This window comes from Apodemus sylvaticus, chromosome 4 (assembly GCF_947179515.1).
Source record: "Apodemus sylvaticus chromosome 4, mApoSyl1.1, whole genome shotgun sequence".
In the NCBI taxonomy this organism is placed as follows: Eukaryota; Metazoa; Chordata; class Mammalia; order Rodentia; family Muridae; genus Apodemus; species Apodemus sylvaticus.
Window position 1 is genome coordinate 66677692 of NC_067475.1, and position 18039 is coordinate 66695730.

At 45.6% G+C, this 18039-nt stretch overlaps 1 protein-coding gene and 1 non-coding gene across 2 annotated transcripts in view; one reads left to right on the forward strand and one right to left on the reverse strand.

The window, feature by feature from the left end:
- Bcl9 (BCL9 transcription coactivator) overlaps window positions 1-18039 on the forward strand; it is an 85077-nt gene that overhangs the window by 9951 nt on the left and 57087 nt on the right. The window lies entirely within an intron of this gene.
- On the reverse strand, window positions 8665-8744 carry LOC127683956 (small nucleolar RNA SNORD71). The gene has a single exon (XR_007977715.1). It is a non-coding gene; the product is annotated as a small nucleolar RNA SNORD71 (small nucleolar RNA).

Genomic DNA, 18039 nt, shown 5'->3' on the forward strand with positions numbered 1-18039 from the left:
CTAGTAAGTGATAGTCACAGCTGCAGTCTGTGTCTTTTAAATCCAGGCAGTCTGGCTCCAGATGTTTCCAGAGTTTCATATAACTGAGTCACGGTACAGGTCTTATTAAAGGTGCTAGTTCAGGTCATTCCGAGAGATGTGTGCGGACTGAATGCAGGGCTGTGGTAGACACACATCTGGAATGCGCGCCTGAATCCGAGTCCTGTGATGCAATAGGCAAGGGTGACTTCTGGACGGGTACAGACAATTTTAAAAATAACTTGAACATATCAAAATAAGGCCTCTGAGATCCGAGGAAATGGTTTAACATACGTGTGAAGGACATCTGTTGTATCAGGCAACCAAAAGTGAGCATGATTTGGTGAGGAATTAAAGATGAGTAAGGCTTGAGCCCCTACCCTTAAGATGTGTTCATCCTGGAGGATGGAGACAGATAATGGCACTAATTATAAATCGTATAGCAATGGACCGAAGAACTGCAGCAGTCAAGGGAGAGACAGATTAATGTGGCAGTGATGAGAATGGTAGAGGAACCGGGGAAGGCTTCATGCAGGAGATGACATTTGCAATTGTCCTTTAGGGACAACTTTGGAAGTACCAGAGCTTTCTATAATTTCTTTTTTCCTCACACTAGTGATTTTCTAAAGATAGTATTAAATAGATAGCTTTATATCGCAATATAGTACTCACAGAATATGTATGCAGTGTTTTCTAAGATTAGGTTCTTTGAGAGAACATGGAGAAATAGCTACTCTTAATACTCATATGACAGTATTGGTATTTCCCCGGTCTGCACTTATGCAGATACCTATTAATGGAGTCAGAAAATGGAATTGTCCAGTCTGTGTTTTCAAGGTTGTGGCTCCAAGGCTGTGCCACAGCTGCCCAGGGCCCAAATGGTTATTTGCATGTTCTCAGTAACACTAAGGAAGTCCTAGGGAAACCCAGACGGGCCCTTTGTCTCTTCTTCCTTCTCCTTAAGGTTTATTTATTTATGAGTGTTTTGCTTGCATGTATGTTTGTGTGCCATGTGTCTGCCTCAGAGGTCAGGAGAGAGTATTGGATTCTCGGAAACTAGAGATCTGGATGGAACTGTCTGAGCTGCTATGTGAGTCAGGGAAACCAACCTGGGTTCTCCTTCAAGAACAAGTGCTCCTAATCACTGAGCCATCTCTCCAAGCCCCCATTTATCTGTTCTTTGATTAGAGATTTTAGTTTGTAATTAGAAATTCCCAATTTTCATTACATTTAACACCAGGTTTTCCGGATTTATTTTTTAAGACCACACCAATTTGAGATATCCTGTGCTGTCTCCATACATATACTTGTGATTGTTGATCTGCGCCTTGTGGTTGTTGATTACATTGAGTTGCTCTGTCCCAGTCTAGATCAAAGAAGCCGCCACACAGGCAGCTGCTGCATCTGGTTTCAGTTCCCTGGCATATTCAGTTCTGCACTGTGAAACAGAAATGCCAGAAAGAGCTCTTGACTGGCTTGGTGGGTCCTCAGTTCAAGCCTCTTCTCCCCAGACTTTTGTTGATAAGCAAGTATACACTTCCTTCTTCCAAAGACCCAACTCAAAGGCTATGTTCCTCAGTTCTTAGAGGTAGAGGAGCTACAGTACCAGCGTGCCCACGTTATCTTCCAGTTTCTTTCGAGTGGCCATCGCAGGTTCATGTATTTATTACCACAGATCACTTATAGATAGTACAGAAAGGAGCTGGTGTGCTGGTTAATTTACTGTCAGCTTGACACAGCTCCAGGAAGAAAGACCCTCAACTGAGAATACACCCCCACTGAATTGTCTGTAGGCAAGTCTATTGGGTATTTTCTTGATTAATGATTGATGTGGGAAGACATTCCGGGCAGATCCGCTTCTGGTCAGGCCGTCCTGGGTTGTATAAGAAAGCACACTGCTTAAGTCATGGGGAGCAAGCCATTAACCAGTGTTCTTTCACAGCTTCTGCTTCAGTTCCTGCCTCCAGGTTCCTTCCTTGACTCCCCTCATTGAGGGACTATGACCTGGAATCTGGAAGCCAAATGAACCCTTTCATCTCCAAGTTTCTTTTAGTTATGGTGTTTACTGAAGCAATAGAAAACACAGCAGGATTTTAGGTTCTATGCATCCCATAGACCACAGAGCCCCAAAATGGTAGCCTTGACTAGCAAGTGCTATTCAAAATTGCTTATTGAACTCAACCAAATTGAATTTTTGCCTTGGTTGTTTGGATTTGGGCACAATAACTTGGATGTCTGTGCTTCGTTTCTCTTTAGAGGGAAGAAGTATTGCAAGCCTATCATGGTAGCTCATATATTACCTGTATTGCCAGCATTCGGAGGCTGAGGCAGGGGAATTGCTGTGAATTTGAAGCTAACCTGGGCTATTTAACAAGTACCAAGCCATCCTGGGCTACAAAGTGAGACCTCTAGTTACAAGCAAATAAACAACAAACAAAAAATGTCAATGACTTTAGGATGAAAGAGATCACACGCTGTTACCATTTATTGTAATTATTATTAATAAGCGTCAACAAAGCAGTGTGAAGTGATAAAATTACTTCCTTTGCTTGCTTTTGCAGGCAGAGTTGGAAGGCTTGATAAACTAACTGGCCCCTTCCATCTTTAATATCTATGATTCTTTGAAATCTTATGTAGACAAGTGCAAGCTAATGTACACTGGAAGGAACAATTGAAGCAGCTCATCCTCGCTGATGGGCTCTGAATTACTCTACTTGTAAGTGCTCAGGAAAAAGATCTCAGATTCATTGTGGATTGCTCAATGGAGACATCTGCTCGCCGTGCGGCAGCAGTCAGAAGAATGAATGAGATATAATAGGCTGTATTAACTTTGAGAATGGAATAAAGAAGAATGCAGAAAATAATATAGTGCACATAATTTGGCATTGACTATTTCTGTAATTACAATAAAACATTTTAATGATATACATTGATGTTGTGACTTCACCTTAAAATCAGAATTCAGCACCGGGTCCTTTCATTTCAAAGAAAACAAAGCAGAATTATAAAGGATCCAGAGAAAAACAACAGACCCTCTCAAGGATGCGCAAGGGACTTGCCTATGAAGAGGAACCAAAAAGACGAGGACATTTTAATTTGGGTAAAGGGGGGTAGTGGTGGATGACATTGTATAAATTTATTTAAAATTAATGAAAGTTTCAGAAAATTGCTAGAGCTAGCTTCTGATTATCCTTGGTAATGGAAGTCAGAGATAGTCAGGATAATTGAAATCCCCGATTATCTCCAACCTTCATTTTAGCCATTAGCGGCAGCATCCTGCCCCGGCACAGTCTTGACAAATGAGTAAAAATGGGAAGCCCAACAGCCCAGGGTTTGTGAAGCGGACAGCCATGGGAAGGGCAGCCTGGGGTAGTAGGCTACTGTGCAATATGCCACCGGGAAGCCGGAATCCAGTTCCTGCTCTCAGTCTGTCATCTGCATAACCCCATGCCTAGCGCTGCTGGAAGATCTAAGTGGGCTGCCTGGGAGCGGTGGTGAGCTACACCGCTTGGGCAGTGGGGCAGGGCTGGGGCAGTCAGCTTGCCCATTCGGCACGCCAGCCTCGGGATCCGGCATGGCTCCTAGCTCCCAGGTCTTACTCACTCTAGTCCCTCCACTCAGCATCCTGCTCCTTATGCTCTTTGAAGGTGATTTCAGGTCAGGGAGAAGATGCCGTTATCCTCAGAAGCATCCTTCTCGACCCTGGTGCCTGGGGAGCCTGGAGGGAATTTTGCATGTTGTTTTCATTTTATTTTGCGATCCTCATACATAATCTTCCCAAAAGTCCACCAAGGTGGGGAACCCTCCTCTCCTCCTCTTTCAGATGTAGACCCTGAGGCACAGGGGACTTGTTTTAGGACCATGGCTGTTACAGAATAGAGATGACACTGACGCTGCTGGCTCGGTTCATTTACAGAGTTTAGAAAGCTCATTACGTGTGTCTGATTCAGCCTTTCCTTAGCCTCCTGGAGGATCCTGTGTCATTCCTCAGCATTCAGTGCACGACTCACCCTTCCCTCAAACCCTGAGCCTTCTCCTCGCCTAAAAGAGCAGCATGTCTGCCCAGGCACCCCCCACATCGTAGTTCTTAACATATATTACTAAGTACAGAAGCCCCTGAACCCAATTCAATAATAGTCAACTCAAATAATTCAAACCCAATGCAAATAATAATCAGCGGTTTTCGTTAAGCAAGCTAGTTAGGACAGCAGTCATACAAAATGACGAAGTCATTCTGTAAGTCTTTATTTTAGCTTAAAACTTCCCTTGGGATTTTGTTGTGGGCCAAAGCTTTGTTTTTACAGTTCAGGATTTCCCATGAGAACCCTGCTTCTCTTGTTTGTTTTGTTTTGGTTTTATTTTGTTTTTTTGAGACAAGGTTTCTCTGTGTAGCCCCAGCTATTCTGGAACTCACTCTGTAGACCAGGCTGGCCTCGAACTCAGTGAGATCCACCTCCAAAGTGCTGGGGTTTAAGGTGTGCACCTGTTGAGAATCCTGATTCTTAATTCTGTGTAAGATCCAAGCATTGAAGTTTTCTCAGTCTTCTTTGCTTGTTGTTTTCAAAGTAGAGTAATATCTGAAAGAGACTGGAGAAACAATCAAGTTTTCTTTCAGATGCTGACTCTCCCACACTCCTGATGGCACACCGTTTAATTTTAATTGTGTGTGTTGTTGGGAGGGGATGATGTGTGTACATGAGTGCACGTGAGTACACGTGTCCCAGGAGGCCAGAGGCATCAGGTCCTCCAGAGCTGGACTTTCAGATGGTTACAACGCGTGTAAATAGGGTGCTGGGAACTGAAGTCTAATCCTCTGCATAAGCAATCTGCCCCCTTAACCACTGATTTTCCCTGCTAGGCTTTTAGCAACCCACTTTAAAGGCCTGTCTCATACTTAAAGTTATAGACGTGGTTTCTTTCTTGCACCTATATTTCATTATTTCAAGTACATTTAGTTAAATCGTGTTATAGTAATGCAAAGAACCAGTGCAGATAGTCTGCAAACATAGACTCTTGATGGGCAGGCTCCTGCAGCGGGCCATGTCATGGGGTAACCTTTTGTGAGCAGAGGCAGCTCGGCGTGCCGTGAACCTTCGACGTGGACATCGAGAGGCGATGGAGGCCACCGATGATGGATCAGCCTTCACTGGAAGGTGCCCCAGATCATCATGGCTTCTGTGACATACTTCTGCCCTGAAAGCCATTTCCCTGAAGGTAGTAATTCCTTCTTTCACTTTCTGTAGTAATTCCCAGAACCCAGCTTGGTGATGAGTGTGTATTGAACCATTAGTGAACACTGACTAACCAGCCAGCTAACAGGCTAAACCAAAACTCAAATAGACCACTATATATCCTCTGGTGGGAATATACCAAGCCTCGAGCCACTGCGTAGAAAGAGCTGGCGAATGAATTTCAAATGTTGCTTCAAGATTAGCTCATGTATACTTTTCGATAGTTAAATAATGTAAAGCAGATATTAAGGAGTGGATTCCGTGTGATATGTAATTAACCTAGGTAACTCACCAATGTAAAATAACAGCAAGGCAACGCCTGATAACATTTCATAAGGGATTAGGTGTGTTCTTACATGGTGAAAAATCTGTACTTACAACACGGTGACTGACTACAAAAAGCCTCTGTGGTGATTATGTTCCGGGCCAGGCCAGGTCAGGAAAAGCATCTCCCCTCCCGTTGCGTTCCTGCAGCATCCAGCTTATTCTAGGCTTCTGTGGCCAAGTGAGGCATCCTGAGCACAGGAGAGAGAACTCAGACCTGAGGGATATTAAACTTGACAAAGACATTCTGTGGTAGATGATTGGTTGGGAAGATGGGGGATAGAGTGTTGGTGATGGCAAGTAGAGCCTGTTTCCTAAAATAAAACTAGATAACACATTTAGGCTTGTATGTAACAAATGAGTTTCAATTTGAACCAAAATATACTGAGCGAGTACAGTTGGGACATTACAGAATGTTTACGTGGCCATAGGAGAAATGAGAGGAGAAAGCCTATATATGTTATGTGTCCCCACACATGCTCATGTGTGCAGAATAGAAATGCTTGTAAGATTAGGCGGCTGTGATCTTTCTCAGCACTTTTCCATCCTGGGGATCTGCAGGCCGGTTTCAAAGATTAGCTCTGGAGGACCCATCTTTCCTTCAGGAGGCTGGGAGGTGGTTCTCTAGAACAACAGAAGTGGGATTAGCACTGTACTGAGTACTCCTTGGGTCCGGTCTGTAAACAGTAGCATATTTTCCTTTGAATGTAAATGTAAATGTCACTGACTTTCTTTTGTCTTTGAGGCATGTTCTCGCTATGTAACACTGACTATCTTGGAACTAACTATACGAACTAGGCTGGCCTTGAACTCACAGACCTCTACCTGGGTCAGCCTCACGGGTGCTGAGATTAGAGGTGTGCGCCACCATGCCCGACAACACCGAGTTGTTTTTTGGTTTTGTTTTGGTTTTTTTTTGCTTTTGTTTTTTTATGAGAACTGTTGAATATGCTATTGTGAAAGAAGAAACCCCACTATCAACAAAAATGACATGGATGCTGTATCTGCTGTCAATATTAGGATGTTTGAATTCTTGACTTTAGAGCTACTAAAATGTAAAAAAACATGCATGTTAAAGTCAGTGAAGTATGGTATTTCGCTTAATGCCCCCAACAACTGCTAGTCAGTGTCATGTGTGGAGGAAGAAAGTGAAGCTCAGAGAAGTCAAATAATTTGCTTCAAGTCAAACATCAGAGCAGGTGTCTAAACCCGGATGCGATCAAATCCATCTCCAAGACCTGTTCTTCCTCATAGCCCCATGCCACAGACTGAACCAGTATCTCCCCAGATCTCAGAGATACCGCAGCAGCAGCAGCAGCAGCAACAACAACAACAGCAGCACCCCCTAATATTCTGCCAAGAGCATTTCCTTTTGGATCTGGCTCCCAAACACCTCTCCTCTGAGGATGGTTGAACGACATGTGAGCCTGCCCGGGCTGTCTAGGGCTGGAAGGGAATTCTGAGTTCCTGGGGTCTGCTCTCCTGGTCAGAGCCTGAACTCCTGGTATTAACACCTCCCTCCCCTGGGATCCCTCCAGATCGGTGAGAAGACTGGTGGGGACAGGCCACTCGGGCAGCTCGGCGCCCCTTTGGCAGGGTCCTGGCTCTGTTTGTGAGGCACACAGTCCGGTTTCATCCATATTAGCAGTGCCTGGCACGTCCCGTGTTTGGGAATGGGTGTGAGGTCCTCTTATGGCTCCTTCTCTCTGGGAGGCCATGTCTAAGTTCCTCAGAGGCTGTGGTGCAAAGACTGCTTTCTCGCTGGCCGGCCGTTGTGCCAATGCACCTGCTGCTCCCCATTCCCCTTGTTTAAAAAAAACAAGGTCTGTGCTCTCTCGGAGTGAGCGTTGTCGCCTCGCTACCGTGGGTACACTCTTCCCTGGGTGCAGCCTGGGAGAACACTTGTTTGTTTTGTTTTTGTTTTTGTTTTCCAGCATCTCAACTGAATGTATAAGTACCTGCTCCCCTGGGTGGGTGAACTTCTCCGTGTCTCTGTCTGTGTCTCTCTTTTCGATCTGTCCATATGCCTCTAGGTAGGCAATTTGGACTTTAGAAATGAAATGTATATGTTAGATTTAAGCTGTTTCTGCTCTTCTCAATTTTGAAATTAATTTTGTGAGAATTGACATTTATTTATGTTTAATAGTGTGTGTGTGTGTGTGTGTGCATGTGTCAGAGCATGTTTCAGTGCACATGGACACGTTGAGTGTTGGTACCTGAAGAAGCCAGAGGGTTCTGGTCCTCTGGAGCTGGAGTTACTGGTGATTGCAACTCTCATGTGGGTTCTGAGAATCAAGCTAGGCCCTCTGTAAGAAAGGTATCCTCTCCTAACGGCTGAGCCCGGTTTGACATTTTTTAAAAAAAAAGATTTATTTATAAGATGTATATAAGTACCCTGTAGCTGTCTTCAGACCCACCAGAAGAGGGGGTCAGACCTCACTACGGGTGGTTGTGAGCTACCATATGGTTGCTGGGATTTGAACTCAGGACCTTCAGAAGAACAGTCAGTGCTCTTAACCGCTGAGCCATCTCTCCAGCCCCAGATTTGACATTTTGAGAGTCATTTGTTGTGGGTTTGCTTGCTTGCTTTTGATACCCATGTTTCCAATTTTGTAGCATTCTTTTTGTTGTTGTTGTTGTTGTTGTTGTTTTGGATTTGGTTTTTTCAAGACAGGGTTTCTCTGTATAGCCCTGGCTGTCCTGGAACTCACTCTGTAGACCAGGCTGGCCTCGAACTCAGAAATCTGTCTGCCTCTGCCTCCCAGAGTGCTGGGATTACAGGTGTGTGCCACCACTGCCCTGCTGTAGCATTCTTTAAAAAAAAAAAATTTAGTTACTTTTAACTTTATGTATGTTAATGTTTTGCCCCCCCCCCCCCGTGTGTGTGTGTGTGTGTGTGTGTGTGTGTGTGTGTGTGCACTCTCCACATGTGATGTCCCCTGGAACTGGAGTTACATAGACAGTTTGTTAATCACCATGCAGTACCAGGAATCAAAACAGGGTCCTCTGGAAGAGCAGCAAGTACTTTTAACTACTGAGCCATCTCTCCAGCTCCCAATTTCATAGTGTTCTTAAATGAGTTTTTTTTTTTTTAATTCCGTCAGCAGTTTAAGTGTCTGCTTTGTAATGAGACGCTTAGCAAAAGATCATTTCTGATTTTTATCCTCTAATGACCTATTCAAAAATCTATAGCTTTAACCAAATCATTGCTGTTCAAACAGAGCAGGGTGGGCTTGGGATGTAATCAGAAATCCTGTAGGGGCTAATTGACCAGATCACCTGATTTCACCTGTCATTCAATGTGGCCCCACAGCTCTCTAGCCAGTTTGAAAGAATGGCAGGTATGTTACATCTCACATGCCACTGTAACTGGCGTGCAGCCTGAGTGCAGCTTGCGTGCACCCTGCTTGCACCGGGTGTGTTTTCCTGATTTAGCTAGATGTCATAGCTCGATCAGGACCACCTCTACTTCCCAAATGGTAGGAAAGTACTTCCGACCCCAGTGTTGCAGTAGAGAGGCACACCTTCCCCAGAGAATCAAAGGCAAGAGAGTAGACACCTCATTCATCTCTAAGAACAGAAGCCAACACTCACCTTCCTGTTGATGTCTCAGAGATACAAAAATTGTAGAATATTTCTTGAAAAGGATTATTGTAGAGATTCCTGGGCTGTGGAACGATAGTTGGGGTCTGTAAAACCAGGAATTAGGCTGGTTGCATGCCTTTAATCCTAGCACTCAAGAGGCAGAGGCAGGTAGATCTCTTGTGAGTTCAAGGCCAGCCTGATCTGCATTGTGAATTCCAGAACTGCCAGAGCTGTGTCATGAGACCCTGTCTCAAAAAACAAAAGCAAAAAGCCCCGGGAATTAGGAGCCAGAGAGGAATCTGGCAGAAAGCTGCTTGGTAAACTTTTGGAAATATATCTTCACATACACACGCAGTGGGCACCTTCTAGGAATGAGTCAGGAAGGGTGTCCTTTGCTAAGTCATGCTGATTAAACTGCAGATTTCAGAATAAGTCACTGGTGTGAAACCAGCGGAATGGAAATGAGTGTAAGCACAGAAACTCCATCTATCTGATGAAGCTTGATCGGCAAGAGAGAGTCAGCGTAGATGGAAGTCCAAGGTGAGACGTCTCACCCCTGGGAATTATCAGCTCGCAGGCTTCTTCCTCCTGGAAGGAGTTATCCTGGGATGATCTTTGTCTCCTGGAATGAGTGTTTTAAGCTCTTAACAAGGAGTAATAACAAGGAGCCTTCACTCCATTGGTTCTTGAAGATTCACAGGCATAATTAATAACAGGTGGCTTGCAACTAAACAATGGACTAGAAGCACGTGTGATTTAGAAGGCAACAGGGCTTCGTGGCCTTACTGTCTCATTCATAAAAGAGTCGAGGTCTTTGTAGAACGTCAAGGATGGCCAACGAGGAAAGCCGAGGAAAGCCGTCAGCCTGCCCCTGGGGGCTATCCTGTGCAAACACTGGAGTCTTTGCTTGGTGAAGCTCATCAGCACCTTTCTTCCTAAGTGAAGTCGCTTAAGATAAATGAACTCTGCAGTTCCATTGATTGAGGTAAACCCCAACACACTAACTCAGGCTTTCAGGAATGCTAACACAAGACTGAAGAATCAGGGAATTAGCTGAAACTTACCTTTTTTTTCTTGAAAAGGATTTGCTCCACTCAAATTAATTGCTGAGGGAATGTTATTTTTGTTTTACTTTTTAAAAAAAATTCAATGTGAGTGCTCTGCTGCACATACATCCCCAGGCCAGCAGAGGACGTCAGATCCCCTTAGAGATGGTTATGAACTACCAATGTGGTTGCTGAGAATTGTACTCAGGACCTGTGGAAGAGCAGCCAGTGCTCTTATTCAGTGAGCCAACTCACCAGCCCCAGTAAATGGTTTTACATTATTTCCCATAAACCTACCACATTGGATTTGAAGCACTGTGAGTAGCAGGAGCCACAGACATGACTCTGTGTCCTGGGGCACTGTGAGCACGCTGTGCTATTCTTGGCCACTCCCAGGTGACCTGTTCTGATAGCCACTCCATGGAAACAATGGAGAATTATTTCCATGCTTATTTGTGTACCATGGAGCTCTGAAAACACCGTTGTCAGGTTTAAAATGTTTCCTCTTCTCATTCCCTTATGATTATTCAGTCTTCTAAAATCATCAAATTGAGCCAAGGGCCCAAAAGATGAATTTTAGGATCTTTTTTTTCTATTCGTCCATTTGTTGGCCCATCCATTTACCAAGAACCTCCCAAATGCCACACTCTAATGGGTACTGCCGGTCAGGAAGAGTGACTCCGATTCTGTCTCCATGCTCAGGAAGCTGATTTAGGAGGGGTGGAAGACATGCACACAGACAACTCTGACACCAGGAAGAATCTAGCAAATGCCTTAAACAGGTTCAGGTAAAAATCCTTCGGGAGGTCCACGTATGATCAAGCAACAGCAGAGGAAGCAACCAGGAGAGATGGTGTCACTGGACTCCGGGGAATGCATGGCACGTCGGGATGCCGACAGCTGTAATTGGAGGAACTGTCAATGCAGAGCTAGAAAATGGCACAAGGACAAACAAGCCACACTCAAGACGCACAAGTCACTACAGCGTGGAGAGAAGTGGATGGACTGATTTGGGGATCTATTCGTTCAGGCTTCTCAGTGCAGGGTTAGAGAGGTGCAGTTTGGTTTCCTGGGTGCTGGAGAGCTGTTGAAAGTTCTTGAGCAGGAGAGACGACTCAAGCAACCCTTTCTTTATTCAAGGGCTGGAATCAGGCTGCTGGCTGTACAAAGGAAAGTCTGCACTTCACTCCATAAACACTTTTGGGGCACTCAAGAGATCCAGCAACAGATTGCAGGGGTGGGGGTGGGGATGCAGGCAGGTAACTGGCAGCGTGGTGATGCTCTTACAAACCTCCTGAGCCCTTGTGCACACGCGTGAGTCTGGACAGAGGGTGGCTGGATTAAGAATAATCTTTTTTTAAAAGGCAGAGTCAATCTCATTGTTCACCTGTTTAACGTCCAAATGGCCCTCACTGCATTTAGAACAAAATCCAAACTCCTTCCTACGGGCCTAGCATAAACCCAACATGACCTGGGTCGGCTTGGCTCTCGCCTCATCCTTTAATTCTGTGTTCCAACCTCAACCGTTCAGACCCTTCAGTCCCTCAAGTGCACCAAGCTCATTCCTGCCTCTGGGCCTTTGCATGTCTTATCATCTCTGACCAGAACATTCTGTCCTCAGAGGTCCCCACTGTCACGTCTTCTGAGAGGTCTTTCCTGAAGCATCACGCGTCGTCACGGCCATTGCACACAGATAGTCTGCCGCACGGTTTCCCTTCCTATTATTCTTCTCAGAATCGCCATATACAATCTGCAGTAGGTCAGTGTTTAAGAACACTAACTGCTCTTCCAGAGGACTTGGGTTCAATCCCCAGCACCCGCATGGCAGCTCACAACTATCTGTAACTCCAGTCTTAAAGAGATTTCACGCACTTCCTGGCTTCCACAGACAATGAGTGGACATGATGGACACACAGACATGCAGGCAAAACATTCATACACATGAAATGAAAGTCAATCTAAAAACACAAAACAAAACCAAATGACAGTGGCAATGGGGGAAAAAAACCACCGAGCATAGCACATTCCAGGTACTTGATAGTTAATCAATAACTGGATCAGAGGGAGCTGTCTGTCAGGGAGTCTGGCTTTGCGTATGGGCGCACGTAATACTCAGGTAAACTAGGCAAAAAGTACTCTGGAAGGAGACGGGCAGGGCCTGGGGACAAAGTCTGACATCATTGCACAGAGAGATGAAAAGCCAGGAGCAAGGGGCCCCACCTGTGGGTCCCTGATCTATCAGCTGCACCTGCCCGGTCCCCGATCCTATCTGCAGCTGTTTAAAGCCTGAAGGGCACTTTCCCCTTCCACGCCCAAGCAAAAGCCCCTTGTCTAAAGAGGATCTTTTCCATACTACCTTCTCTGAAAGCAGTTTCTGCAGGTCCTATTTTAGAATCCACGAGAATCTGCAGTGCCTAAAATGGTGTAAAATATTAATAACTACCACTATGCCCTGGGGTTTCACAGTGTCTCTCCATTAATGTATCCCACTGCCATCTGAGATTGGAAGCAAATGGGCCCCTGGTTTTGCAGAGGAGGAAACTGAGACTCGGACATATTAAATCCTTCGAAGAGTGTCAGGTCTGGTGCTCGTTAAGCCTGAGTGGCCCCAGAGTGTGTGCTCGAGCACTCTGTAGGGTATTCAGGGGGTGGGGTGAGGGACAGGCTCTTCTTTTTGGTGGCACTGTGACCTTTGGAAACAACCAGAAGCTCTGGTACACACTCTGGCTCTGTGATCTCAAAGGAGTCTTGACTCAATAGCCAGACACAGGAACGCAGGGGATGCTGGTTTTGTTTTGTGAAGAGCCACACATAATGGGGGCTTAACTTTTTCCTCCCTTCCTTCTCTTCCAAGAGACAAAACCAGTTCTTGATTTCCTCAGGCTTTGGTTATCTGTCAGAAAGCTCCCAAATCCCGAGACTTTCCTCATGCTTCCTAGTTTTATACTTAAGCATATTTTATAATGTGTTGCCATTTCCCGGATGAAGGGCTGCGGGGCTGGGGCTGGGCCTGGGTGCTGAGGAGTCACCTGTCTGTGAGAGAAACTGGAGGAAAATGAAGTCTAGAGCTTGCTTCAAAACATTCCTTCCCTGCTCTTTGAAGTCTGTGGCCTTAGGCAAACATCTGAGTCTAGATTTCCTCATTGTAAAATGAGAAACTGTTACTCAGTTTCCTACCTCACAGAACCATGCTGAAGTTCAGACCACACCCTAAGAGACCACTAGAGAGCATAAAGTTATACATAGTTGCGAAGAACCTGTTATCACTGTCTTCATCACAAAATGAGAGAGAGAGTCCTCTTTAGAAGACCTAAAACAGTCATTGTGAAACAGTCATATTTGAAATTACCTAAATCAAACCCATGCCTCTGTTCCTTCCTAGAAACAGTTCTCAATCCTTGGTGTTACCCTTTGCTCAGTGTACCTGGTATCCCGCTTAAACAAAGCTGATGTTTGCCCTGAGGTATGATAGTCGCTGGCCACACATAATCATTTATGTAAAATAATTAGGATGAATTAGATTAAAAATCAGTATCTTAGCCACATCGCCTTCATTTTCAACATTCAAATAGTCTAATGTGGTCACTGACCACTATATTGGATGGTACATATAGGGAATACATCCATGTTTGGGAAAAGACAGTTCTGTCAGGCAGACAGACGTGAGCTGATAGCGGTCACAGAATCCAGCCTGCTTGCTCCTCAGTTGCCGGATCCCTTCCATTCACTTCTCACTGGCCACTTTATCTCAGTCCTGTCCTAACATAGTGAATAAAAGCAACTTGAATGAGGGATATTGGAGGGGACAGTGGCCATAATAGTGGGGAAGGTGTGGCATCTGGAGCATGAGAGACTGGTCGCAGTATGTCTGCGGCGAGGGAGCAGACTTGTGAGTGCTTGTGCTTGCCTTGTGTTTTTCTTTCTTCTGGGACCTCAAGGACAGTGTCACCCACATTCAGAGTGGGCCGTCCCTTTTCAGTTAGCCCTCCCTGGAAACACCCTTACAGAAGCACACCCAGAAGTGCGCCTTGCAGCTGACTCTAATTCCAGCTGACTCCCATCGGATTGACACGATCAACCATCAGGACATCAGCCATTGTCTTCCAAGGAAGCCTGAAGGGCTGGCTTTGCCCACTCCAGCCCGTGCTTCTCTCCACTGATCCCCACTGATGTTCTCGGGGTCTCAGAGGGAGTGGCAGAGGCTTCTGTCCCTCTCACTGGACTCCTGACACCACCTGCTCAGGAAGAAATGTTGCCTGAGACCATTCTCACACAGGCCCTGTTTTGCCAGGGGACTTCCTTCCTCACTCCTGGCTACATGTGGCTGCTGAGCTCTTACCATGTCACCATGGAAACAGGCGGGAAGGTGAATGTACCCACCCTCACTCTTGCCTGGGCACCTCTGTGCCCTTGTCAGCGGCTGCTCAGACAACTGCGGTTTTTGGTGACTTGGAATTGGGATAAATTCTCCATCCCCAGCTCCGTCCCCTGAGACTGGCCTTGCTCCTGTCCACACATAAGTTCAAGTCATGAAATAGGGGATCATGATGCAGAATGCCAGGAAGCTTGGGATGGGCTTGTTGTCCTATCCTATGAGTCAGGAGCACATCCAGTGTGGATATAAAAGGCTTTTGTACTGAGATCTTGGCACATAGTAGGTGCCTGGAGAGTTTCATTCTTTCCTTTCTAAATAGATCACTTCTATTCCCATCCTCATCAACTGCCCATTCCTAGATGTGCCACACCAAGGATTTAGTGGTGACATAGATGACCAACCCAACACTTGCAATTCCTTTCAGTTGCTAAAATCTCAAATTAGTGTTCCTTAAAAAACTTCTTATCCCTAAAAGTAATCCTCACCGAGAGTCCACAATCAAATGACCAGTGTACTATGAGCAATAAAGAGTTGGGAGCCATACATAGGAACTCTTGGGAGGCAGAGGCAGGCACATCTATGTGAATCAGGATGGTCTGGTCAATACAGTTCCAGAACTACACAGAGAGACCGTGTCTCAAAAATAAACCAATAGAAAATAAAAAGAAAATGTCATAAAAGTCTATTATGAAGCATTGAATGTCTTGTTGGTATAAAACCACATCAAGAGATAACAGCACACAACTTGTTAGTTAGTAGATATGCCGGAAACATTACTATTTAGTTACTCTAGTCTTCCAACATCGATCTGGACTGACTGGCTGCCTGTAGGGCCCATTCTTCATGGACAAAAATGGATGTTGGGGCCTGAAGGAGATTAACTGATTATTTGTACAGGCAGTGCTGAGTCTTGGCTGTAGAGTGCTATTTTAATCCTCTTGGGGGAGGGAGCTTCAAAAGAAGAAGAAAAAAGTTAAACTTCCTTGGGTGAGGTTCCTCAGAAGGAGGTCATGAAGGTGACAGGCTCTGAACTTAGGTGACACTGGCTACCTTCATTTCGGTGCGTTGTGTTGATGGTGTGTATGTGTGGTGATCTGAGGGGAAAGCCAGGGCTATTGCATCAGATGACCTCATTACCTCGGCGGCTTCTATGGGGTGTATAAAATCCCACCTCCTGGGAAACAGAGACCTCAGAGGATGCTGAGAGCATCCTCTTCCTTGTGGGAAGGATTTCCACTTCTGAGTGGATGGTGCTTGCAGTTTTATTTCACTTCACCAGGGAGTAACAGCTTCTGGTTTTCCTCCTTGAAATTAAGAATATATGTGTTTTATTTTGATATTTTTGTGTGCCTGCGTGTGTGCACACCAGCCCCATTTTGGATTTGGTTTTTTCAAGACAGGGTTTCTCTGTGTAGCCCTGGCTGTCCTGGAACTCACTCTGTAGACCAGGCTGGCCTCGAACTCAGAAATCTGCCTGCCTCTGCCTCCCAGAGTGCTGGGATTACAGGCGTGCGCCACCACCGCCCGGCTTTTCTCTCATTTTTACGGAAAGCAAACTGCTCCCAGCCTTCCCTCCTCGACGCTCACCAACTCCAACAAGTGGATTTTTGAAACCCATTGGCTGTGGTAATGAATTCTTATACAGGAGAGCTCAGACAGTATGAAACTTAGGAAATCATTCTCTGCAGAGAAGCGGTTGCTCTTGTTTAACTTCCGGAGCCTGGGCTTACTATCAGTCCTACTGCAGTAGCAGTAACATCCGTAGGCTTAGGAAGAGCCTTCTCTACCCTGGCCTGTTTTTCAGAAGCATAGATAACTTCCAACATATCCTAATTGAGTTGACATTTCACACATATTTGGTCTATGCCTAAGGGACATTTAGGAGGGAGAAACAAAATGGAATCCATTCATTTATTTCTGAGTCAAGTAAAAGCCATGAGAAAAACATTTTACTTAAAAAAGAGAGAAAAAAAGGAAGAAAGAAAGAAAGAAAAGATTCAACAATTAATGGTACGCAACTTTTTTTTGAAGTGTCAAACTTGTATAACTGACCCTCCATGGGAGAATTAATGTCTAACTCTGGGGAAGAAGGAAAGTGTGTAGGGAATAATGAGACCAGAAGTGAACGCAGGTAGTGCCCTTGCCCCGCCCCGCCCCACCCCCACCCAGCAATCTCAGGAGCCAATCTCTCCTCCACCTAAGGCAGAGCTCCCTTATCTGCTAAAGTGGCAGTGCAGGTGACCCTCTCTGCTCAACTGCTAGCTATCTGTTTCAAATGGAAGGTTCCAGGTAGTTCTGGCAAGTGCACTTTGGGAAAGTACGTCACAGACACACGAACCATCAGAGGCCTCCGCTGAGCTCCTCTCCGTAGCAAGGCTTGCCGCCCCTTTCCTAAGAAAGCTCTTGCAAGCCGGGTGGTAGTGGCGCACCCCTTTAATCCTAGCAGGGGGGCAGAGTCAGGCGGATTTCTGAGTTAGAGGCCAGCCTGGTCTACAGAGAGAGTTCCAGGACAGCCAGGGCTACACAGAGAAACCCTGGGGGGGGGGGGGGAGAAAGCTCTTGCAAATCAAGCTTTAGATATGCTAATGACTCCACCTCCCCAGCCGGCCAGTGCCTTCTTTGTACTGCATCCAGGATGTCTCCTCTAGACCTATTATAGACCTCAGTCATAGGATAACCATGCTTAAGGGCAAAGCATCGTGATCAGATCATCTCTGGAGACAGGTGGCCTCGAGAACTCTAAGACACTTATAGTGGCCTTTTTTTTGGAGGGGGAAAGAAAATAAAGACTAGGTGTGAAGATGATTTTCCACGAATGTAAAGACTCTCCGAACAACCTGGCCTTGATGGCTGGTGGAGCCTGTGGCTGGAAATATCCAGCTAGACGCAGTTTCAGCAGACCTTTACTGCCTTCTATGTCAGGTGTTACGTTGACCCGTGTCTGCCTGGAGAGCCATCTGTTGGTGAGCAGCAACGGAAGCTTTGCAAACCGCCCACAGAGAGCAGGTTGAACGAAAAGAAGGTCTTAGGGTGGAATTTGGGGAATCCTTGATATTTAATTTAAAAGGCAGAAGCTTCGTAAAGGTGAAAGAAGGGAGGAAAAAAATGTTAGTGCCCCTGAAGGCGTTGAAGAATCAGTGCTGCAAACCTTCCAAAGAAGTCAGGCAAGACACAGGCTGGAAGGCAGACAGGTTGCAAGGCTGGAAGGCAAGATTTGGGCTGAAAAGCACCTCATAAGTTTGCCTGAAGCCATTTGTTTCTTTAGCCAAACCAGTTTCTATGGAGTAGAGTGAGTGTGGTTTTGCATGAACTTCTTGAGTGCTGGGACTACACTTCTTTTTTCTTTTTTTAAAGATTTATTTATGTATTATATGTAAGTACACTGTAGCTGTCTTCAGACACAACCAGAAGAGGGCGTCACATCTGCTTGTGGATGGTTGTGAGTCACCATGTGGATTTG